Source organism: Melozone crissalis, unplaced genomic scaffold, assembly GCF_028551555.1.
Source record: "Melozone crissalis strain CALT ecotype California unplaced genomic scaffold, PUWL_Pcris_2 ptg000019l_1, whole genome shotgun sequence".
In the NCBI taxonomy this organism is placed as follows: domain Eukaryota; kingdom Metazoa; phylum Chordata; class Aves; order Passeriformes; family Passerellidae; genus Melozone; species Melozone crissalis.
Window position 1 is genome coordinate 7,836,557 of NW_026535797.1, and position 25,550 is coordinate 7,862,106.

The window sequence follows — 25,550 nt, forward strand, 5'->3', positions numbered from 1 at the left end:
AACTTGAATTCTAATTCTTCTAATATCATTGATTTGCTTTCTTCCCCCAGGCATTCACTTGTATTCTTTCTAGTTCAGTAGCAAATAATTTAAATTATCCTTTACACAAAATGGATCCAAGCCAATGTCAGGGGGGTTTGTTTAAGAGCATCTTGGTTTGCTTTGCTTATTTGCTTTGCCATTGCCTTACGACTTACTTCTGAAATTAGACAACACCAGCCATAGGAAAACTCTCCTAGATCAAGACAAATTAAGATATAAATTTGAATAAGCACATCTGGCAGCCTGCTGCTCTGTTATTCCCACTCAGTACCCTGTCTCTGCACGGTGCTCCCCAGTGATTATCCAGCAGGATGAATCCCTGCAGATTCTCCACACAGCATCACACCACCCTCAATGACTTGCAGCTCAGGGACACTTTCAGTCCACAGCTGTGCCTCTGGGTTCATGCTTTATACTACTCAGAATGTAATGATCTGTGTTTTATTTCCCTTCTTTCCCTCCTCTGCCCCTTTTCCAACCTGAGAATTCCTTGCTCACTGCCTTTAATAAATCTTTTGTATTCTCCTAGAGCCTGCTGAGATGCAACAGAGATCAGCACATTGTATCCAAGATGCAAGTGAACCATGAATCTGTACAGTAGCATATTATTACAGTAGCAATATTATTTCCATTTTATTCTCTATTCCCATTTAAGGTTTTATTTGCTCTTTCAACAACTACCATTCTGACATTTGAAACAGAAATATCTGCTGTAACTTTTTTGAGTGTTAATAGCTCAATATTCATCACATATAGAAATTCCTTTTATGCAAGAAAGAGAATCTTTTTCACCCATTCATATTTATTACTTTGTATTAATCTATGCAGTGATAAAACAGCAGATGAAATTCAATAATCTATTAACATAAAAGCTTTCTAAAAGAGCCCGGTATCTTCAGCATATTGTATCTTCACTAATCCATTCTACTTTCTGCATCCTTTATGATTATGTTCAGGCCTCAACACACATCTCCAGAGGCCTTACTCCACTGGGAAAACAGATCATCTCACTCTTTAATAACAACTAACAAATACAAAAACATCCTCAGAAACACTTATTTCTTTCACTATATTGTAGAAAGAAAATCATTAAGGATAACTATCACTAAAGAAGAAAAGCTTTCATCTGTTTTGTGTGTTCTTTTTTTTTAATAAAAGGCAATAATACATAATATTCCAATCAAAATAATTTCAGTGCTGTCATATGATTTATATATAGAAGTAAAGTCTTATTTAGCTATCCACAAAACACAGATTTTCCTGGCAGAAGTATGAAATATTAGAAGTACTCATTTGCAGTCATGACCATTGCCTTCTTAGTGGTTGTACAGTGCAATGGAGGTGACTTACAAGAGTTGTTTTTATTAGATCAGCCCTTTGGTACTAGTAAAGTACAAACAATTTCTCTTGTCTCCTAGGATGGTAAATTTTTGATAAGCAGTTACTTTTGGAAGAGTAGATAGCCTTTGAAAGAGACATTTCACTTTGTTGGAAGAAAAAGTAAATAAATAAGAGCACAGCATTACTTTGCAATAATGTTTGTAGAAAATGGTAAGATAAGGGCTTGTTCTATTTAAAATACATACATAGCAAGACAGATGGAAATTACTGTAAGTTTCTTGAGTCATACCAAGAATTTTTCTGTATTATTTTTCTTTCCAAGTGTTATCAAATACCAAATCCCATAACTCACAAAGATAAGCAGCACCACTTTCAGGTAACCCCTTGCCCAATCAAGGGCAACATTCTCTTTCATATGAAGCCAGGTATTCATCAGCAGTTTTCCTCTGTGGCCACCAGTGATTCTGTCAAATAGCCACAATCCAGATGAGTCACCCTGACTATGCCCTCATGAGTCACAGAGGTGCCTGCACTGCACCCCACTCCTTGCTCACCACTGAGAAAGCCTCAGTGATGAGAGGAAGCCAGAACCATTTGTGTCACCTGCCCAGGCACCCCAGGTTGATCCCACCCACACTCCAACCTCCTAAACAGAACACACAGGGGAGCAGCTGATGCTGTGCACTGTCATTTGAAATTGCACATCAGCTTTCATAATGTTCTCAACAATATTTTTTCCTAGTTAGCAGGGTTATAATCAAAGTCTATAAAGAATTAGAGGGTGCATGCCAAGGGAACACTTCCCATCTCAGTACACTGTAAGACAGATCCACCAAACAACAGAAAGACATCAGGATGCTGCACATTTAAAAGCATTCAGAAGCACCAGTGACAGGTCAGTCACTCACCAAGGTAATCAGTCAGCAATAGATTCCATGAAATATGTGACACCTCAGGGTTTCACCTAGCAGACAGACACTCCAGAAATGCAAGGGCTAAAGCCAACACAGGGCAACCAAAGGGATGTCTACATTCACCTGGAATATTACCACTGCTATAAAATAATGGCAAATAAAGAATGTACAGTGGCAATATTTACCACTGCAGAGACTTTAAACCAAGACTGATGCATTTCAAGGAAAAAAGTACATTCTAGTTGAGGCAGAAATGATTGGTCCAAAGTGAAGGAGCAGTCAGATGAAATCTACGCCTGCAATACATAAGACGTCAGAGCAGGTTATTAAAATGGCCCTTCCTGCTGGAATATTTATAGAGCTGTGAAAAACACAGCCTTGTCATCTCCTGCATCCTCCTGCAAAAAATAATACCACCAAATCTTTTAGAGAGGGGCACTAATTTAAACCAGGAAAGTTATTGGCTATTTTCTGTCACCACCAGAACATGAAGATCCACAAAACTGCTGGTAGATGGACAGAGGTCTGATTTATAATATCAGTGCTTTATGATAAAAAGCATAAGCTATATTCATAATATTACAAATATGCACTATTAAATAAAAGAGTTATTAAAAAATTCATTTATTTCTATATTACTTAGTGTCAGTGATAATTTTAAGAAATGTTGAAATTCTACTGATAATTTTAGGAAATGTTGGGATTACTTTGTAATTCCTATTTCAGATGTATCTGAATACACAATATAGAGCATATTTGACTTCACAGATCCATCTCAATATCAGTACTGGTGTGTCAGTCAAGAGTCATTCTCTCCATTGCTGAAAAATTTTGCTCCATCTCCTTGTCATCTTTTATGAAAATATGTTTTATTAAAAAGAAATAAAAATCAATAACTGTGCTTCAAAGTTAAAAGATCAAGTTCTTCATAAATAGAAGTACTGGCAACCTTTCTAGTTGAGATCTTGTGCCTAACATTTACAGCAGGGAAAGAGACTGCACAGATCTGAGATCACCTGAATATATTAATAAAGAAGGGGAAAAAAATCCAACCACCTGACAGTACAAGCCTGAATCAGTGAGAAAGAAATGCAGGAGTGATCAAGAGGCCATTTCTCATACCACAATATTGAATGACAGACTAAGAAGGTTTTCCAGTATTTTTTCAAAGGAATATCTGAAAAACAGTATGGTCTGAAAAACCCACAAAGGCAGATTTTTCTCTTCCAGGCCTAAAGCATTGACTAGCACCTAACAAAAATTCAAAGAATTTGCATTTGATTTTCCTGCATTTTTACATTCATTGCATAACTTGCTGCTGGGGTTTTTTTCACATATGAAAAAAGGATGTACTGAACATACTGTAGCTCTAATTTTTCTTCAATGACTAATGAAGAGGAATAAATATTCAATACATTAAGGAAATATTTGCATATGCCAATCACACTCCCCTACTTGTTACATATTGCTTACCAGTAATAGAAGAAGTTATATTTAGAAACACAAAGGACACTCATGACAACTTCTCACATGCTAAGTAATCACAGGCCTGCTCTTAGAGAGGTTTCAGTTTATTCACTGACCAAGTAGTAGTTTCTGTTGCAAAAGTGAAAACCCTCGTGATGAATTCAGTTCATCCTGAGTCCATCTTTCTATATTATTTTCAACAAACCCATGCTCCAAAACAATCCAAAAATCCCAGAAAATTAAAATCAAGATTAGAACACATAAACAATTTTTCCCCAAGAGGAGATATCCTGCATTTCAAGACGCTTAACACTTGCGTTAAAAAAACAAAACAAAAACCCACTCAATTAGCTGGAATAATTTATAACTTTAATTTCATTAAATAACTTTAAATTATTATTATAATAATTTATTATAAACTCTGATTGGTGTAAAACATTAATTTAAGGTTAATTATGGCATGTGTTCTGTTTCTGAAAAAGGCTGCTGTTCTATAGTGCATTTTGCAATAGTCCCAAAACAACAAATGATTCTGTATAGGAGTAGATGTTGCTTTGCTTTCAAAGTCCAAACTTTTATGGCATCTTACTTATGCAATGCATTTTCAATTACATAAATGAAATCTGTTCCCTTGCTTAGCCGGCACAACATTATATAAACTCACAGAACACAGACCAGGACAGCTTGTTTAGAATAGGATATTTGAATATGTGACTATGAGGGAATCCACAAAGTGACTTGAAATGTGGGCACAGCAATAGAAGACACAATAAACAAATCAGATGCAGAAGATAAAATTAGTATTATAATATTAAATGTAATATTTATTCTATTTTAAAATAAAACATGAAAATACTGCATTAACTACTCAAGAATTTTCTTCTAGCTCCTCAAAATGGTACTTGGCTTATTTTTTTACCTTAAATTGCCATTTGAGTTACAACATGTCCTAACACCTATACCAACTACATTATAATATTATTATAATTCAGATTATACTGAAATCTTTTTTCAGTTATTTGTCTAATCTGATTTTAATAATTCCAATGATAGAAGTCTACAACCTTCCAAGGCAATATATTTTAGTAATGACTTATTATTGGAAAGCATTTCTAAATGTCTAATTCACCTTTTTTTCTTACTGACACATATTTCCTGAACGTAGACCTGGAAATCAGGTAAAATTCTTCCTCTTTCTTTTGAAAAGAGGAATAAAGCAATTTAAGCTAGCATGAGTTATTTTCTAGACTTCCTTCTTCTAGAATTTTTCCATGTCATCTGCACCTCAAAATGGTACCTATTTCTCCAGCTGTAGTCTGACCAGCAAAGCAACCAGAGAATTATTTATTACACATAATGTTCATAATCCAGTTCTCCTGAATGCAAGTAGTAGAAGAACTGTTTTTATGCTGATTTGTGTACAACCAGTAACTGCCCAAGAGTGCCCACTTCCTCCACAGGAGGAACTAAATGATATTACTCCAGTTCCCCTGACTGAGGTTCATCACACCCGCTCAAGTGTAGAAATAAAAAATCCAATTCTGCCCCTGTCAGACTGGATTGTATGGGATCAATGCAGCTCACATCAGCTGGAAATTGCTGCATGGAAAATTTCATTTATAATCACTTGCTCAGTAGGAAAACCTAGTTTTCTTTCTCTGATATAAGTGTTTACTTAAAAGACAGTAACTTCTGGTCACACTGCATAGTGAGGAACCCTACTCAAACAGCAATGAGCTCCACAAGAAAAGAAAAAATTCTGTTTGTGTATTTTTGTGATAAAGGTCTTCATAAAGACTCCTGCACCTTTCATAACAGCCCTTTTATCTATTACTCAACTACATCAACAACTTCTGAATATTCATATTCATTATTCATTCACCTTACAAAGCACAGCATACCACTAACATAAAGGCAGTACTAGCAAAAATTAAAACTCCTCTGCACCCATGGTCTTCACCCTGACAGCTGCATTAATTTTGTATACTATAATGCAAGTCATTCAAGCAATTACAACATGGCACCATTTTTTGTGTTGGCTAAAACTAAGCAGTTGCCAGACACCAGCACTGTGTAAGAGGCACTAAAGCAAAGTTTTCTTCCACCTGACATTTCTAAATATTAAGTCGAAAGAAAAGTAGTGATGAATAAAGAGCCTTCGACTTTTCCTTCATGTAAAGAAATTTTCTCCTTTAGTTTCCAGTAATAGCACATGTCAGAATGATCCATTCCAAGTTTTTTGGACAAAAATGATTCACAGAATTATAGATGAATAGTCCAAGAGATAAGGTGAATAACAGGCACAGTAATCTCTACCACTGCACAAATGATTGGAGTATTTTATTTAAAAGCTTGATACAAAAAGGGAGAAAATAATTCTATGAAAGTATAGCTGCATAGAATGAACCTTGAAAAAGCCATCCTGACTTTTGTCTTCAAATTTTCCTCAGATTAAATGCATACATATTCCTTAAAATATGTGAGTATAAGCCATAAGTATGTAAAAAACCCAATCCAAATGTTGATTGCCTGAATTTAAACAAAGAAATGCACCACTACTAAGAACTGTGTCACCCCCAAACATTCACAAGTTAACAATAAAAAGTTTTTATGCTGCTAAGTTTTACACAGATGGATTTACACATAATATTTATGAAAACTTCCTATAAAATGGAGTGGAGTTGAGTCAATCTACAGAGTTCGACAGCAAGCTCCATGTTTTCTACTGAACCACTACACCAATTAACAGCTCAAATCTTGCCAATATTTTCCAGGTGGCAGTGGTTCTCCATCTCAGCTTAGAGATCAGTGCCTTTTAAAAGATACTGCAAATAGCACAATATCCTCCACTGACCTGGAAAAAACTTAGTGAAAAGAAATGAAGTGAAAGAAATGTAGCTTCACCTCTCTTATCTGGAATACTACAGACATTTCATATTTCCTATTTTAATATCATGGTTGGACAAAATCATATGAGACAAGCACATATTCTATTAGAAATGCTCAGGCTAGTGCATAGATGGCATCCAAAATTCTGCCTATAAATAGGCCTAGCACCATGCTTAAATTAAAAATTGATAGAAAATCAAGTTGGCATTTGATACAAAACCAAAACATTATATAATACCCCATATCACTCTCTCATCTAAGTATGGCTGTAAATGCTACTCCACATAGAAAATCCCAGAGGTCAAAAAGCTGTATAAAAATACTTCATGTTTTGAGTAAGAGACAGACCACCAACCCAATCCACTGGCTTGACTTCTTGCACTCTATTTTCTGTCATAGTTACTAATTTTCTCAAAGAAAATAGCAAGGTTTGAAATATTCAAAGTTCTGACAATTCAGTCCTGATTCACAAGAATATTAACAGTAATCCCAAAGGTTTCTCCTGTATGCAGATAGTTGCTATTAGAAGCAAACAGGAATTCAGAAAGAATCTGCCAGGAAGCAAGGAGACACCCCATTGCTCTAACATTTTACAATGTTCACTTCAGCCAAGAATTATTTTTATGGCCAAATGTTGCCAAGATAATGAAGAAATTAATAAAAAAAAAAAAAAAAAGAACACATTCCACCAGAATGAAGTGGTCCTATTACTTTTCCCTACCACATTAACAATGTTATTATTTCATTTAGAAAATTCTGTACCTTCATAGACTGTGTTACTTTAAGATCACCCTTATGTTATTTAAGATCACTCAGAGTAACACATTATCCTTATGTTGTTCCTCTTGTTGAAAACAAACAAAAATAAGTTATACTTTAGGTTTCTTTAACAGTAAGAGATTTTTATTTTCTAGTCTTTATTTTCCACAAGGCAACCTCCATTTCCAGAAGTGGTTAAGTGTATGTTCTGGCATTATTTTGTTAACATCCCTAAACTCTGTCAGGGTACACTTCATCCCATCTTCCAGATCTCCACTTGTTGGGCCCAATATTGATCCCAGGGAGATCCCACTCATCACAGGAGCTCTTTACACATGACCAAGCAGAAAGTTCCTCACCCACTGCACAGATCCCTTGCCTAGACCCCAACAAATCCACTTCTGTACCAGGAGGGTGTGGGAACCCACATCCAAAGCCCTGGAGAAACTGAGGTAGACAATGTCTCAGCCCACACTGACAAGCAGGTTACTGTGTCATAGAAAGCAATCAGGGTGTCAAGCACATTCTGTCCTTGGTGAATCTCTGCTGACTTTTCCCACTCATGTTCTTCATCTGACTTGTAATAGCCTCAGGAGAATTCATTCCATTTCAAGTTTCCCAAAAACAAAAGTAACACTGATGGGTCTATAATTTCCCGGGACCCTCCTTTCAGCCCTCTTTGTAGATGGAGTTGTCATGAGCTTTCTTCCACTCTTCTGGAACATCCCTCAATCTCCACAACTTCTCAGAGGTGACAGAGCAGCCTCACAACATGAACCAGCTTCCTGCTCAGCCTCAGGTAGATTTTTGTCAGGGCCCATCAATTTATGGGGGTCAAATTCCTGTAATAGTTCCCACACCAACTCCTTCACTGACAGTGGGTCTGTGTTTGCATCACCCTGGATTTTCTCTTCCAGGGCCTGGAACTCAAAGCACCATCAAAGAGAGATGTGAACCAAGTGCTGAGAATCTGTCTTCTCACATTGTTGACTAATTCACCTCCACTGTTTAACAACAGGCAATGTTGTGCTTTGTTCCTGCCTGTTTCCATACCTGAAGAACATTTTTTTTTAGTTTTCAATACCTCTGGTCAATTTCAATTTAAGCTGAGCTTCTGCTTTCCTGACTGCATCTCTACACAGCCTGGGAATGCCCTTGTAGTCCTCACCAGGTGTTTCTCTGCTTTTCCATCTCTGGTACAGCTCCCATTTCAGCAGACTCAGAAGCTCACAGTTAAGCCAAGGGGGTCTCTTGTTCCACCTACTTCCCTTACTTTAAATAGAATTCAATCTCAGTAGTGTCTACATTAAAGTAAGCTTGGCTACAGGTTTTGATCTAATCACAGGATTAACATGAGTGAAGGATAAAGTTATTTATGAATTTTTATCCATTTGTGTATAAACTTTAAACAGATGTTTGTATATATTTATATACTGAGCCATTTATATGTATTTTATAAGACTTCTATAATTAATCAAACATGCTACAGTACTTTAAAATGTGGAGCAAAAAGCATATGGGCAAGGCAGGCTGAGGTACTTGGCAACAAGGTAATGCACTGTGCCAATTTTTCACTGTACATCACCATAAATCTCATTTTCACTTGTGACCTAGTTCAGGGTTTTAACTTAAGCTTCCTGAGGTAACAGGCAAATGCTCTAAATCCAGTGTGTCACCAACTCCTAAATTTCTCCTTGACTATTTAAATCAAGTCACCAAGAGGCACCTCTCTCTACCTTTCAATCATTTGGAGTGATTAATATCTAACCATCAGATTTCATGTCTGTTCAGGACAGAATTCTCATGGCAGAAAACTATCTCGTATCAGAAGGCTGCAAGCACCAGCTCCCAAAAGCTGTATTAGTTTTGAAAACATAAAAATGCAGTAAAATTTGACACACAGACACTTTCCAAAGGGAAAAAAGTATAATTTTCTCTTAGCATCTAAGACTTCTCAAGACTTTTTAAAATATATATACCTATCAAAATCAAACCAGCAACTCCTTCCTCTCTTCCCTTTCCCATCAGCACACACAGCCTCATAAGAGGTTCCCAGTCCCTGAACACAACCTCTGTACAAATGTTGAGATGAGAAGAGATAATAGTTCTTTTAAAAACTTAATTGATTAAAAAATTCAAAGGGCTGGTTACTGAGTAGGTTCCTAGTACTGTCTTTCAGATAATTATATAGATAATCACTTACTTCCAACTTCTCTGGCTGTAGCAATTATCAGGACATTACACTATAAAGTACATCCCTCTGTTTGCTGTAAAGAAAGGGAATAATGGCATTCATGTCTCTAGGGTATTACAAAGCATTTTTGTTTGGGGATATGAAAGATTCTTACTAGTCATAAAATAGCATCATTTCAGAATACATTTTACTCATGTGGCAGGTGCCATTTCACTCATATTTTATGCTTGACTTTATAATTTATGGGTATGTCACAACACCGTTAGCAACTTCCAACACTCCCTCTAGAAGTAGATGAAGAGGTATAAGAAAGAGAGACTATGATATTTTCATTTTTAACTAGACAGTTCCAAGTTTCCCAGAATCAATCATTTCATACATTGGTAGAGGGCTTTGGGGGTTTTCTGTTTGTATCAGTGGGTTTTTTGGTTTTGGGGTTTCTGGAGGGCAGTAGGAGGATATCTCTGGCCTGTAATTTGTTCTGTATTTAAATGCAAAACCAGAATGAAAGAAATACAAATGTCATATTTAAAATGACCAAAAAAACATTTGTAGCAATTTTAGCTAAATATAAGAACGGGGAAACAGAAAATACAAAAATTTATCACAGGACTTTTGCCCCCCCCAGGAGAATACAGGTCAGGGGAGCATTGCTTGGAATGCCCCACCTTAAGAGAGTGAACAGCACCACACAGCCACAAACCCAGAACCCTGAGGGGCCTGCACAGGGACAGAGCAAAGCATGTGGGACACACAGCCAGCCTGCCCTGTCTGAGAGGGGCCACAGGAAGTGCAGGACCATCACTGGTGAGCAGGAATCCTTATGACTGCCCTGAGGACAACAGGCTCCCAGAGGCTGATGATCTCACTCCTCTCAGGGGAAGCTCTCAAAGCTGCTGCTGATCTATTCCCTCTCAGGTCCAACACAAACAGAATGGATTGGAAACAAGGACCCACTCTTCACCAAGACAGTATAAACAGAAATTACAACAGCACACAGCTCAGTGCTCAAAAGCCAGCAGGATTCAAAGCAGCCACACACTGAAATGTGAAGTCAGAAAATTAGGCTGTTGGAAGAAACCAGTAGAGGAAAAGAAACAAGGCAACCAATCACTCTGGAATAGGATCAGGAAAAAGCAGTGACCTTAAGGCTTAGAGAAAAAGAGGTGATTCACGTAGCCAAATGCACAAGAGCAGGGAATTGTTCCAACACAGCTGCATGGTCAGGGAGCATGAGAAGGATGGGTTGGTTGGTGCTGCCCCTTCTCAGATTCCATGGATCACGTGCCAAAGGAGCAGGAGCAGCACACCCTCCATGGGCCATACTGTGCACAAGCCTTCCCAGCTCTTGGCAATTCTAGACAGATAAAGAAGCATTCAAACAGATACTTCTGTAATTTAATATGCCATCGAGCATTCCTGTCAGCATTTCACTGCCTCAACTATAATTTAGTTGTTTTTTTGGATTGTATCAAACCAGAAATCTAAATTGCTCTAGTCATCTCACTCAACAAGCCATCTAACAGTCAATGTGGAGTTAATTTCCTGGCAATGGTGGAAATCTTGCAAAAAGAGCTTTGAAAGATACAACAAATATAGAGTAATTATTGCTTTATTTGATTGGCTTAAACAAAACTGGAAAACAGCAAATTCAGAAAGAAGTGCACTGGTTCACATGTAGAAGAGACAGACATCTAAAAGGATATTACTCAGCTGGAGGAAGATTATTATTGCAAGGATGCCAATTAAAACTAATCCTGTTTAAAAAAAAAATTGACTTTCCTTCCCTACATGATCTACTGGACAGATCCATGAGTACCTTTCCAGTCCACTATTCCAAATAAGTGCATGCACTGACATAAGCAGAACCTTCTATATCATCAATAATTCAATCATAAATATTTTCATTTATTTTTTTTTAATTGTGAACAAAAATAATTTATTTTTAAATGTTTTGGATGCTTGGTTTTGCTTTTCAGAAAGTTTTACTACAGGTAAAAATAAGTGAGTAGATATGAAAACTAACAAAACTCATTTTCCTTCTAAATCCTAGAAAATCACACAAACTGCAATAAATTCTTAATATTTATTGGAGAAAACTCATCAAATATTCCTTGAAAGACTCTCTTATCGACGTGCTCTGAAAGCACTATTCATCCAGAATTCCAAAACTGGTTTAGAATCCAGATCAAAAGAAACCTCTCACAATAACAAAAGTCTTAATACTACTTTTATTCAGTTCTCAATTTGTTGACTTTGAATATGGCATTTGTGGACTAGGATTTGGCATTTGTGCTATGATCTCAGATAATGTACACTCTAAAGTTTCTTTCCTATTAGTGTTAGATGATGAAAACGGATTCTATGCTTATCAATACAAAAATAATTTCTCTTGCAAAGAAAATGTTTTCAAAGATTAATTCCTGCAACATTAACAGTTTAATACCAGCAACAAGTCACAAAAAAGACAAAAAATATCCTTAAACTTTCCGTTGACCCTAAAGCCCAAAAAACCTCACTTCCCTTCAAACTACGTCACTTTTCAACACTGTTGCAATAAATAAATAGCCTTCTTTCAACATATGACTATTTCTGCACCAAGGTCTTGCTAGAATAAAAGATGGCAGAAATCAAAACAAGAGCAAGTGAAGTTATGGGCAAAAGAATATTCCCTGTTTCAGGAAAAATCTGCATCACCTAAAACCACAGCTGAATCTCAGTTTCTAACACAGTTTCTGGTTGTTAGATCTTATCTGCATAAGCATCTGTTCAGCAATGCTTAAAAAGAGATTAAGAGCTGAGGGAGGAGGGGGGGAAGCTTCAAGAGCAGAAAGGCCAATATTCGGGTATATTCAGCTGTAAAATGAATAAAGCTGTTTTCAGGACCTACTTCTAGGTACATTTTAAAACATTCATCCCACAGTCAAAACAAACTTTTCATTTTGGCCTTTGATTAGTCACCAGAAGGTGCTCTTAAATCATTAATCTGAACTTCAATCACTCCTGACCTCAGCTCTCTGAGGACAGCACTGTGCCCAGGACTCTTAGTAGGTGATTAAACTGGAACCTAGTACAGTTAAAGCAAAATTCAAACTAATTCTGGCAGAGCTTGCTTTTCACTAAGGAAGCTGAGGGTTATCATCAGCCTAAAAAAAGTCAAAGGGCTTGTTGAATCATCCCCAAAATAAGTTTTTATTTAATATTGAAAAAAAACCTAAAACACCTCTATGGATGTATGCTCTCAAATGGGAAAAAAAATTTACAGCAATTCCGAAGAGAAGATAATTACATCATTTACACCATCTCAAACTAGACAATTGGAAAGCTTCAGTTGCTGCTTTAAGAGAAAAAGGTTTAAGATTTAGGATTTATATAAATAGCTATTTTGATAAATCATTTAGGGGAAGAATTGAAAGGGGAAAACGTTTATCAAAACATGTGGCATCTTAGTTTCAGTGATTATATAAATTAAACCAAATTAAATACATAAACTATATGCTTGTGGAAAGAGTTTTACTTTGATCTGTGAACTGCCTCATTTTTGTCAGCTGTTCATAAAATCCACACCTGCATTTATACTTTACCATATGTACTCCATCCCAAAATAGGTGCCAGATGCAGATCAGGCTGTGTGAACCACCAACAGCCACAGAGAGGCAGAACACGGCACAATCTTGTACAGAGTTTATTTTGCACCATCTCTACCTCCAGCTAACCAAAAATGAAGCAGAGCCCCTTCTCCCCCGAGTTTCCTGTCCAGAATGGAAGCCAGGCACGAGCTGCAATGGGAACACACTGACCTGGCCAGCTGTGAGTGGCCAGCACAGCAGAGGCTGCACCCTCTCATCAATGAGTACTCACCAGCCTGGGGAGCCTGGAGTCACATCTGGAGTGACAATCACCAGGACCCACCTCCTGACCAACAGGGACACTCTAGTTCAGGGTGATTTTTGTCTCCCTTTCCCACCCTCAAATACCTCTCTTAATAAAATTGCTACTTTTGAAACACCAAATCTTAAAGTTATCTGAGTACACAAGACTGAGATGGCCTCTTCAGCCTGAGACTGGGAATTGCCAGCCTAATGTCAGCTTCTGCATTTAGTTAGAAAATAAGCTAAATCTTTGCTTACAAAATCACCAGGAATACATTTTTTTTAATCCCTTTACATTTTAAAATGCCTTTTCTTGAATAAGCCTAAGGATCTGAGTGTTCCAATTCATAGAAGTTCTTAGGCTGCAAATCCATTTACTAAAGATAGGATTATAGAGCACATGTATATCATTTTACATACGATACTTTGAGGGAATTTAAACTGACAGGGCTGCTTTAAAAAGCTTTCAGTTGGAAAGTGAGCTTTAAGGAAGTATTTACTCATATTACTTGAATTTCAATACATACCCTGTACTATCACAAAAACTTGACGGGATCTAAAAATTTTACTAAGCATAAAAATGGACACAGTCCTTGCCTAGGTTGCTGTGGTGTAAATCTGCAAGAGTTGCCTGTTGTATATAACAGGGATACAGGACTGGGTATTACAGGCTAGAGAGCCCAGCTTCAGAAACCTGTTGGAAGGCTTTCAGCACTTTTAGGATGTAGTTCCACATATTCTACTCATTAGAGAAGAGTGGTGTAAACACAAAACTAACATTGCACATGTCAGGAGAGTGAAGAAGGATCCTTTAGGTAACAACTGGGGAAACTCGAGAAAATTAAGCTGAATGACTTGTCCCTTGAGTGGGTGGCTAAATTGCAAACAAAGATATTTTAAGAGACAAAGCATCAATCTCCCGAAGTGAATTTAAGCTACCAAGCAGACAATATAGGCCTGGGGAGGAAACCTGCCTTTTGGTAAGCTTTCCACTTCATTTTTATAGATTAAAATCTTACTTCTTTTTTTTTTTTTTTTTTTTTTTCTGCACAGCCATTCAGATCTGTGCTACTCATCTGTTTCTGGATTTCCTAAGCATTACACTGCATAAAAGATTGATACATTTGCTGCATGTACTAGATCAGGCAACATCCCAAATGAGGTCAGTGACATCCACTTGCTTCAAACAGGAAAGAACCTCTCTAATGTCTTGACACAAACAAATACTGGGACATATGAATAAGTCATATGGAAGCTCCAAGTAGCCACCTGCTATTCTATCAGAAAATAGGATGGCTACATATTGTCAGGTCTAAGGTTACCTTGCATAAGTGTCTGCACAAAAAGAATTTAACAGTTTTAAGCAGTCCCTGGTGATAGACCAGACCAGAAGGCACAGCTATGTCTCCTATGAATAAGGTTGAACAGAGTTGTATTCCATTCATTGATTTAAAAATAAAACTTACACATGAATTGAGTCAGTTGGTGAGGCATGGTAATCACTCATCAGGGAGCCCTCTCCTCAGCATTCACCACAAAGGATGCCTCTTGAAGGCTTTTTTTACAAAGAATATCTGAATGACTAGTTTTTCCTATGTCTATATGCAGATTTTTGCCTCTTGAACTGTGTACTCATATGACAATTTCAAAAAATTATTTTTCAGCCTTAAAGGTGCAAGAGTTGAATTAATTTACAGGGAAACCAATATACTACGACTCCATCTCAATGACATCTAAGAGTTGCAAGAAATGTTAAATAACCTAGTGAATTGTTCGACATTTAGGGTCACAGAGCCTTTTTAAAATGTTTGATTATCTCAGGAGGTGAATGAACAAGATTATTTAAAGAGTTAGAAGAATGTATTTTAAAATCAGCAGCAAGAGACAGTTTGCAGACAAGCAATCAAGTTGAGAATGACAGCTAAAAAAAGATAGAAAGTAGTTGTTTCAAAGGTTTTTCTACTCCTTAGTAAGGAAAATAGATCAGCTAGTCACTGGAGGAGCAGTTAAAGTAGTTGAGAGTCCCAAGTTAAGACCACTACCATGAAAGTCAAGAGAGGAAAAACACTGAAGGAAACCACACAAAAATGAAGGCAGATCAAATAAAAGGTCCATCTTATTAGACAGATCAAATCAAATGTCCATCTTATTAGAAGATGAATGCTATAATTTAGGTCAATGCTGAATGTCCCAGTTGCACAATGGCCAACAAGTTCCCATCTCCAAGATCTGCAGGAATCAACATGGAAAGAGGTGCCAATAACAGCATCTAGTACCTGCTGACTCAACCATATGTCTGCATTTGCTTTTCTCATGTCAAAAGCAAAGCCTTCCTTAAAAACTGTTAAAGACTAAAATAATTATAATTTAAACTCAACTATATAATGAAGTTCCAGAAATCCTAAAGTATTGTTTGGGGCTGTGACAAGCAGATTATGTCACAGATCACCTACAGGCTGCAAAGCTTTGCAGGGGCTGTTGAGCCCAAGCTAATATGGCAATATTTAACCAGGATACTGTGCATTCTCTACCCCACACTGGTATTTCCAGCAGGGAATTCTGCATAGGGAAATCACAGGAAAAATACTTACTTTGACACCCTATCTACCAGAGATGCTAAATCAGATGTACCAGGTGTGTTAAGTATTTAACAATAAGACCATTATTAGACCATAGAAGAGCACCAAAACTTTTCATACTTGGCAAATTGAATAATTACTCTGACTACCAAGAGTAACTAATTAGCGCATCTTAAGCCAGGATGTATGACCCTAAAGTCTTAGATATTTCCATTTAAATTTTTCATCAGTGACTACTTTTTTACTGCAGGGAAAAGAGAACAGAGAAGATGGAAGACTATTGTACACATGCATTATGGACTGGTATCAATTTGAAAATCCATATGGACATAATAGAAAAGTCAAAGCAGCTCTACATACTCATTATCACTCCAGATGTAATTTGAGATGGAGATCAGTCACTGATTAAATTGTTACCTTTCATAACTAGATAAGCACAGAAATAATTCATCTTCACAAACTGCTGTGTAAAATACAGGCTGTGGGATTGTAAACTTACTAGAAGTAGATATTATTTCATAGTTATTGCCAGTTAGAATGTGCTCTGAGTGACAGTCAGTATTCACATAAACTGAAGGATTTCATACTTTCATTTATGCAATTAATACTTAAGGTAATTGATAGATGGTAAATAGGGAATATTAAACATGAGCATTCTAGTAGTATTCAGCAGAATTGAGTTTATTTTCTACATAGTGGAAGTTTATGAAGAAATGGGGATGAATCTTCTGCTCTTTACCTTAAAGCATGAAAAGTACTTTGAGGTGGAAATTCAAGTCAGAATTAAAATACTGCCCAACCTCCAAGTGAGGTTAAAATGACCAAAAATTCTAGACAAATCTTAAATTACTTCATATCTAATTATATCTTATAAAGCAAACTGAGTTAATGTGAATATAATCCATAAGTGGGTCAGCATTACCTCCTGTTCTAATCCCACTTTGGCTTTGTAAGAAATATATACACGACAAGGCAATCAACCATAATACCAAAACATCTGAGCTGTAATGTATAACACTAATTTCACCAGAGCAACAAGTTCCAGTTCAATTTCTTTTTTTAATAGCTTTCTCACTAAGGAAATTTGTTAAATCATGTATGAGTACATATTTATATGGCTACAAACTTGTCCAACAAATGGCAAAAACGTCAGGAAGTGTGAGGCAACAGAAACAGCAGACAGCTCAAAACAAAGAAAATGTTCAGTGATTTTGACTCAAGATGATGATGCAAAGCATTACCTTGCAAAAGCAAGGCAGCTCATGGAACAAAGCATCTTGAGTTGGATAATATCACATTTTTACTAGGAAAAAATTCAAAGAACTTATTGTCCTACCAGAACAGAGACAAGAATCTCTACACAAGAGCCCTAGGAAACAAAAGAACCAATACATTAACTTACAAGTTAAGCAGCAGGCACTTTATTATATCTATTAAATTATAGCATTTGTCATATTCTAGCAAATATTGTACCTAAATTTAATGCAAAAAAGAAGAGAATTAATAGAACCTATTAGTCTAGCTTTTCATTATTCTATATTCATAGTTTAATCTAAAAATATGGATGTGAGGGGAAAGAAGAATAAAATGCATCATAAGTTTATTAATATCTCACACTATCTTTGTTAAAGCTACTATAAAGAAAATTACCATTATAAGAGGGCTTGATAATAAGCTGTGCAATTAAAGCTGGAAACCAAGTTAATATGAGAATCATAATGAAAGTAACAAGTTGGATAGAAATGGGGCCAACAGGTTGTGCAGAAGAAAAAAAATTAACCCTATATGGGAATTAATACTGGATAATGAAGTCAGTCAAAAACTAGCCTTAAAAACACACCTAACAATGATGGCACAAATGTGCTAATGGAATTTATTGATGGCATGAATTTGCTCATATTATTAGAGATTACTATATCCCATGCAGAGAACTAGGTGATGGTAATGCTACACTAAGAACAGAGCAAATTTAGTAATTTAATCTGAAAAGTCATGGACTTAGGGAAATACTTTTAACTAGTCCATTGGAGAAGGGAGATAATTAAAATAGCAAGAGAATGACTATGCCACCAATGGAACACTTCCAGAAAAAGAAAAATGATCCTACAGTGTGGGATTTCCAGAGATCAGGCAGTGATCCAGATGTGGGATTTCCAGAAGCAAGCAGGCAGAAACAGTATCACAGCACAGGAGCCAGGCAAAGCCATAGCCAGGAAACAAGAGGAAAGATTAAACTGGAACAGAGAATGATATTTGAATGACTAGAAGAAATAAGAGCCAAGCAAGAAGACACTTGCTTATCCCAGCATAATGAAATCTGAGGCAAAAATATGACTCCATTTATAAAGAAGACAAAACGAAAAAGCAAATGGGGAGAAAACAGTTCTATTACCAGGCTTGCAAGGGTTCCTCAGGGGCAAAGAGATAGACGAGAATCTTGACTCCATGATCAGAAGGCTGGATTTATTATTTTATGATATATAATACATTAAGACTATACTAAAAGGAATAGAGAGAGAAGTTCAGAAGCTTACTAAGCTAAGAATAGAATAGGAATGAATCAACAAAGGAGCGCTCCCTGATTCTGTCCCAGAGAGAGCTTGTCTTTGATTGGCCCTTAATTGTAAACATGGAACATGGGCCAATCACAGGTGCACCTGTTGCATTCCACAGCAGCAGATAACAATTGTTTACATTCTCTTTCTGGGGCCTCAGCTTCCCAGAAGAGAGAAAATTCCTAAAGAAAGGATTTTTCACAAAAGATGTCTGTGACACAGCTCTTCTGGCTAAGTGGCTGTGCACACAAAAATGTATAAAGGAGACTGCATGAAGAAATTCAGAGTGACAGTCCAAATTCAGGCAGTCAGAAATCACAGAATCACAGTATCAATTAGGCTGGAAACTTATCAGATCATCGAGTCCAACCTGTGACAACCACCACCCTGTCAACCAGACCATGGAACTGAGGCCACACCCTTAAACACCTCCCTGGGCAGCCCATTTCCATGCCCAAATGTGAGAGTCAAGAAGCTTGAATGCATTTATAGCATTTTTCATTACACAATACTGCCATTTCTCGCCACAGAGTGTGGGAGTAGGGCATAAAGACTTCAATAAATATTCTTCTAAGAGATACCTGCTCAAGTTTCAAATTGTTCTGCAAGAGGTGATTGTAGGGATTTGTGCTGATGTTTTGTCCTTTATTCATTTTTTTCAAACATAAAATATCCCCCCCCATACAAATATGCCTCTGAGTATAATGATGGGGAACCATATATTTGCCACATACAGATAACCAAGAATTTCTTTCAACACAATAATTAAAAAACCAGAAGTATACAATGTTTTCACACAGTTCTTAGATCAATAACTGATGCCTTTGCCTCTCAAATAGTGTGCATGGACTGGGGTAGTAATCCTTCAAGAACTGGGGAACAGAAAAAGGAAATATAAGAGAGAGATGGACCCTCTGCAGAGACGTCAGCAGCCAGCAATTTCAATCCCTCTGTCTGGTAACATCAGACAGAAATCTGGAGGGAAATGAAGATGATGGCAACTTGTAGACTGAAGTAGAGTAAAAGCAGTATTCAAGCCTAAATTGCAAACCAAAATGCTCAGCTTTGCAGTCCAGTCCTGAGGTAGCTATTCTTCACAGGAAGCTGAATTTTTTTCCTCACTGCAGCTTGTGAGCTCCTCAGCAGCCTCCCTCCCAGGCATCCATAAAAGGCTGTAATTGCTTGGATGAAGCTGGATGTCACATCTCCACAGACATATGAATCTACCTAGCTAACTCCTCAGAGACCCTGATGGGCAATCTGGGAGCACAGCTCACAGCAATGCCCTGGCAGTGATTTTATATTAAAATATGAGCCCATAAGGAGAAGATGAAACTCTCCCTCCTCCTCATTCCCACTGTCATTCAGCTGCACAGTGATTAGAGGCACTAGCCCCACATAAGGGAAGGTTTGCAGTAATCCTGCAGCTGTTCAAGTCAAAGAACCACCAGCATGGAGCCTCTACTCTCATGCGGACTCTGGATAATTCTGTTCTCAAGGATAGTTTTATATACATAAATATAAAAGCAAATACATATATACATATGTATATACACATATATACAGGCCTATCTGGTTTAGAAAATTTTTCCTTTTATATGCAAGACTTCACCTTTAACTCATACAAATCCCTGGTGCTTTTATAAGCATGCCTTTTTAATTAATCCCAACTTGCCCGCCTTCTTAATTAATCCCAATTTGCCAGAATGTTGAGGAGGCAGGCAAGTCATTAGAAAATAATCAGAGCACTTGGAAAGGGAAAAAAAATTTAAAAAAAAACAAAAAAACAAACAAAAAAAAAAAACAAAAAACAAAAAAATACAATACTTCAGGAACATCATCAGGAAGTTTCACGTTAAACTAAAAAATTCAGAAGTTGAGGCAAATGATCATATCAACTTTAAAAACTCACCTTTAGATAATAAGAAACTACAATACTCTAGAAATGGCAACTATAAATTAGGATGTGGGGAGTCAATTTTCATTTATCTCACAAGAAATGCAACAATAATTGCTATTTGCAATTTCTAATAAAGTCCTAGGAAGGCTGAACCATAATGGAAATAATAAAAGAAATTTAAAACATTTATGTTCATTCAAATTTCACAGCTCTAGTATTTAATGTTGACCTTCAGTGTCAGTAATTTTCTTTTTCTTTTTTTATTTTGTTAATTAGAACTCCCTGCTCCCTCCTCCATAAAGCCCAGACCTCTCTACCTCATTGTTCAGGGTTGTAATGTTTTAGCAGTTTCAGACAACTGCAATGTTCATCTAGAGAAGAAAAAAAAATTAAAATGAAATTACCAGAACATTGACAATAACTAGAGCATTATAAATTATAAACACATTTTAGAAATCCTACCTATTTTTCCTATGAATAATTTAAGTAATAAATTTAATGTTACTAATAATAGTTCAGCCATTAATTAAACCTATCATTTTGTGAAAGCCCATCATCAGTAGTCTGGTGATTCATACCTGCAAACTCATATCCAGAGTGAGCACATTCCACTATCACAGAACTCCATTCATTTAAAAAAAAAATACAGCACACACACACAAGTCATAGCTGCAGGATTAGAGGTTAGAAATAATCTAAAGAATACTGTCAGTCTCCTAAATTGTGAGAAACTGAAATTAAAATAGAGCTGAAATGTGACTGCACAGTTTCTTTTCCTCCCGTTTAGGAGAGAGCTGAGGTGAGCAGGAGTCCTTATATGAGATTCACAAGTGATTTATAGAAATCTAAATCATAAACAAAGCAAAGCCTTTTATTTCTGCAGATACAAACACCAGGGAGGAAACAGCTCAAAACACAAAACTGCAGTAGCTGAGGTGGAAAATGAACCTTAAAGATCAATGAAGTTTAAAGCTATGCTAGGAAGGGTGCTACCAAGTCTTCTGTCATTTATACATTTTTTCCTGATATATAAATTGTCATTTACCATTATGATCTAGGTTAAAATGAAAACAAAGTAACTATTTGGTTCTGCATTTCATAACCACTCAATTGCTTTTATAGCTTAGTAACAAAATTTTGTCTTCTCCTATCAGTTAATTTCTCGTGCTATTTATGCTTCCTCCCCTTCTTCAATCCACCTCCCCTCTCCCATTAGATTATGCAATTACATCTATTTATGATCTAATAAGCTGTTTCATCAACAAATGTGCAACACAGCAATATGAAACAAATTCATAACCTCTCTGCTGATTTATAGAGCAGTAAAAGATATAGGAAAAGAGAGCATATAATTTATTGTAAAGGCAGTAAGAAAACCTCTAGAGCATTTTTCAGAGAAATTAAATTCTCAAACTCCCTATCACAGGGCAGCTTTTAAATAGGGACAATCACTAAATACTCACTCCAAAGCTTTCCAAAAAAATCAATTTGATGATCATTATTTTGCAGCAAAATTTAATGCAGACTCACAAGTGAGTGTTATCCATTGCAGCTTGGTCTGTGCAGTGCTTAAAGAACAGCACAGTTGTGTATGGGAACAAAACACAACCAGCACATGAAAACCCTGCCTGAGGCATTTGGTCCAGAATAAAATAAACCACAGCTTCTTCTGAGGCACAGATGGGCAAAGTCCATCACTCTGAAAGGCTGGTGGTGTAGAGTCACAGGACTCTGGTGAAGACCTTCCCTCAGCCTTTGAGCTGGACAGAGAAACCCCCTCAATGGAGCTCTTCCAAACAGAATGAGAACCCTTGGGTGGCTCCTTCTGCCAAAGATGCCAAAGATGGCAGTTCCACAACACAGACAACAGAATTCAAAGTACAAATTTATATATGAAAAAGCAACGCTGAACAATCTATTGGTCTTCATAAACATTGCTTTTTTACCTGTTTGGGTTTTGTTTGATTTGTCACTGCTGTTGTTTTTCACCAACACAGACAACCTTGAAATCCTTGGAAGATGTTCAGTGACCACACATTCCAATCAGAAATGCCCCTCTACTTATAATTAAAAGCTTCCTGATTTCTTGCTTTAACTGCTGATATTTATTGGTCAGATGCATTTGCCAAATGACTGAATCCAAAAGGCCTTTCTACTCATACAGTCATGCAAATTCAGTCCACACAACACAAGCAACAAAAGTCTGCTTCAGACATGGTCCTAAATCAGAAAAAAATGCACTTTGATAACATTTTTGAACACTTACAAAAGACTGCCACTCGATTCCTAAAACATCAAGTATGTCTAGTACCAATAACAGAAAATATTGGTTGAGGAATAAGTATCTCCCATGACACCAATAACTTCAGACATTCCTGACAAATACACCACTACTGAGCAATGCAGACACCAGTTTTTTTTATTGAAAACAGAAAACTAATTATTAAGATGCTGCATTAGTTCAATGAAACAACAGAAACCGGCTTAAATAGGTACAGAATCAAATACCCAGATTTTCTACTAGTTGTACAAAAACACCTCCACACTTACTCAGTTTTTCCTCCTACCTCTCAGCACATAACTCTACACCAAAAAAGTTCATCCTGAGCATTTTTCTCTATGATTTTTAACACAAATTCAAAACTCAACTGCTCCAAAATAATAGTCACACACTGTAGTCCAGTTATTGGTTTGCTTTTTAAGTGCCCATTGCACAGTAAGATTCTGATTTCTCTTCTAAATTCAAACACAGCAAGGCTCCCAGAGATTTCATAAGAGCATCTCTTCTTATTTTTCTCAAGAATCCTCTGACAAGGATAAGCTAAAAATATTTTAAGAGAGGAGAGGGAATTCTACTTGAACAAAAGCTAGCATTTCGCTTTCTTCACATGGATAAAACATGTTTAGGAGAACATTCCCTTGGACATCTGTAACTCAAGCAAAATATTTGAAACCACAACCCTAACTAAAAACAGAAGGGGAAATAATTACTGAGTGCCATACTCACATAATTAAATTCATTCCGAGGAGAATTGTTGGTAATATAAAGACATTCTTAGCATGAGACAACACCTTAACAGCTTGATTCTAAAAGTATCAGGACATAAAATACTGACCCCTAACAGTTCATTAGGTGAAAAGATTATTTCATCAACTTATTTGTATCATTTAAAAAGTTCTCTAAAAGGATTGATTCTATCCAGTCACACAAACTCCAAAAGCACATGGCACAAACACTGATTATCAATGTAATTCCTCCCTGGTATCCTGATGTTCTTTCCCTGGGAATTTTTTTTAAATTCAGTTCACTGTAATTTTAAAAGAAAATTAAATCAAACACAATAGGCAAAATAAATCAGTATTCTAAAACTTAAGGCAATATATATGCACACCCACACACATTACATATTTAAAAATCTGCAAGATAACAACCATTTCACCACGTATACATGAGGGACACACTTTTGTCATATACATGTGATTTTGTAAGAGTCTGATTATCCATTTCATTCTATGAGCTTCCTGAAGTTTACCTTCATATTAAAGAACAAATCCTAACCAGATGAAATACAACAATTTAAGATTAGGCAATTGAAAGTCAGACCTGCAGTCTACTTTCAAGTGCAAAATTATGAACAGCCTCATTATTCCTCCTTATACCATAAATATTAATTTAATGGAGAAAATATAAATTTAATGTAATTTTAGTTCCTTATATATTATTATTAACTATCTTATTATTAATTAAGTAGTGAATAAAATAATAATTTTTTATCCTACAACTACTGCCAAGTCCATGCTGGTGTATGCCTTCATAAAAGCTAACCTCTCCACAAAACCAAGAGATGTTTCCCATCCTGGATCAATTACAAGCCCCAAATCTTACTCTGTGGACATCCTCAAATCTCACGGCTTCCACAACACTCCTTACTTTGCATAGAGTGACCTCCTTAGAGAGTGTTTCTTTCAAATCCTGCCTCGAGCAAATTCCTCAGCAAGTACGTGCAACCTCTGAACCGAGCTCATTATCCACACAGCTCCTGAAAATTACTTTCTGAACAAGTCTATTTCCCCCTCCCAAACCTCAACATGATTAATTAGATGAGCAAACACACAGTATTTCTGATCTGCAGACATCATGCACACACACACAGCTATGCCATTTTCTCTTTGCTGCTCAAGCAAATAATTTAAGAGTCAAAAATCAGACATGCACACAAAACCCCGAAGAACTACACAGGCAAACTGGGACTAAGTATAATTCAGCATTAGGGAAAACAAAAATCCTTCTGAAAGTCTTAAGCACAGACAACTGTTGCCAAGAGAAGTTGTGGACTGTGTTAAAGACCAGGCTGGATGGAGCTCTGAGTAACCTGGCCCAGTGGGAAGCATCTCTGCCCATGGCAGGGGGGTTGGAATGAGATGATCTTTAAGGTCCATAGCAAGCAGCAGGTCAGATTTATGCAGCCTGTAACCCAAGTTAGCACTGAAATGAAGTGCAGAGACGCCCTGAACCACATCACCATCTGATGCTGTTGAGCACAAGCAGAAAAAGAACCACCTTGTGCCTGTGTGTGTTGAGCAGTAAATGCATCTCCTCCTGCACTGCTGCAGCCCCACACAGAAACCTGCTAAAGCTCAGGTCATAATTCCCCTCAGAGCCATGGTTTGCAGGCTCCCAGGCATTTCCATACCGGCATTCACATCATTCTCCACTTTCCTGTGGAAGCAATGACAAGATTTTTTAGACTTGAAAAACCTTAACTATAAAGCAAGTACATCCTACCAAGGAGAAAATAATGTGCAAAGAACAGAAAATTCAACAGGAGTGATCAAAGTAACTCTTAAAAGCAGAAACACACAAAATAAAGGCATCCTATCATTTAAACTACATGACCAGAATACATATACTTCCTGAGTTTGCATATAATCCTATCTTAGAGTGTGACATCAACTCAGCCAGCCTCCTCAGTACTTCTGGTCTGTTAGAAACAAACAAAATAAAACAAAAAAAAAAGGAAAAAAGGTCTTAATAGAG

At 36.8% G+C, this 25,550-nt stretch overlaps 1 protein-coding gene across 3 annotated transcripts in view; it reads right to left on the reverse strand.

Moving 5' to 3' along the window:
* ATRNL1 (attractin like 1) overlaps positions 1-25,550 on the reverse strand; it is a 428,574-nt gene that overhangs the window by 391,057 nt on the left and 11,967 nt on the right. The window lies entirely within an intron of this gene.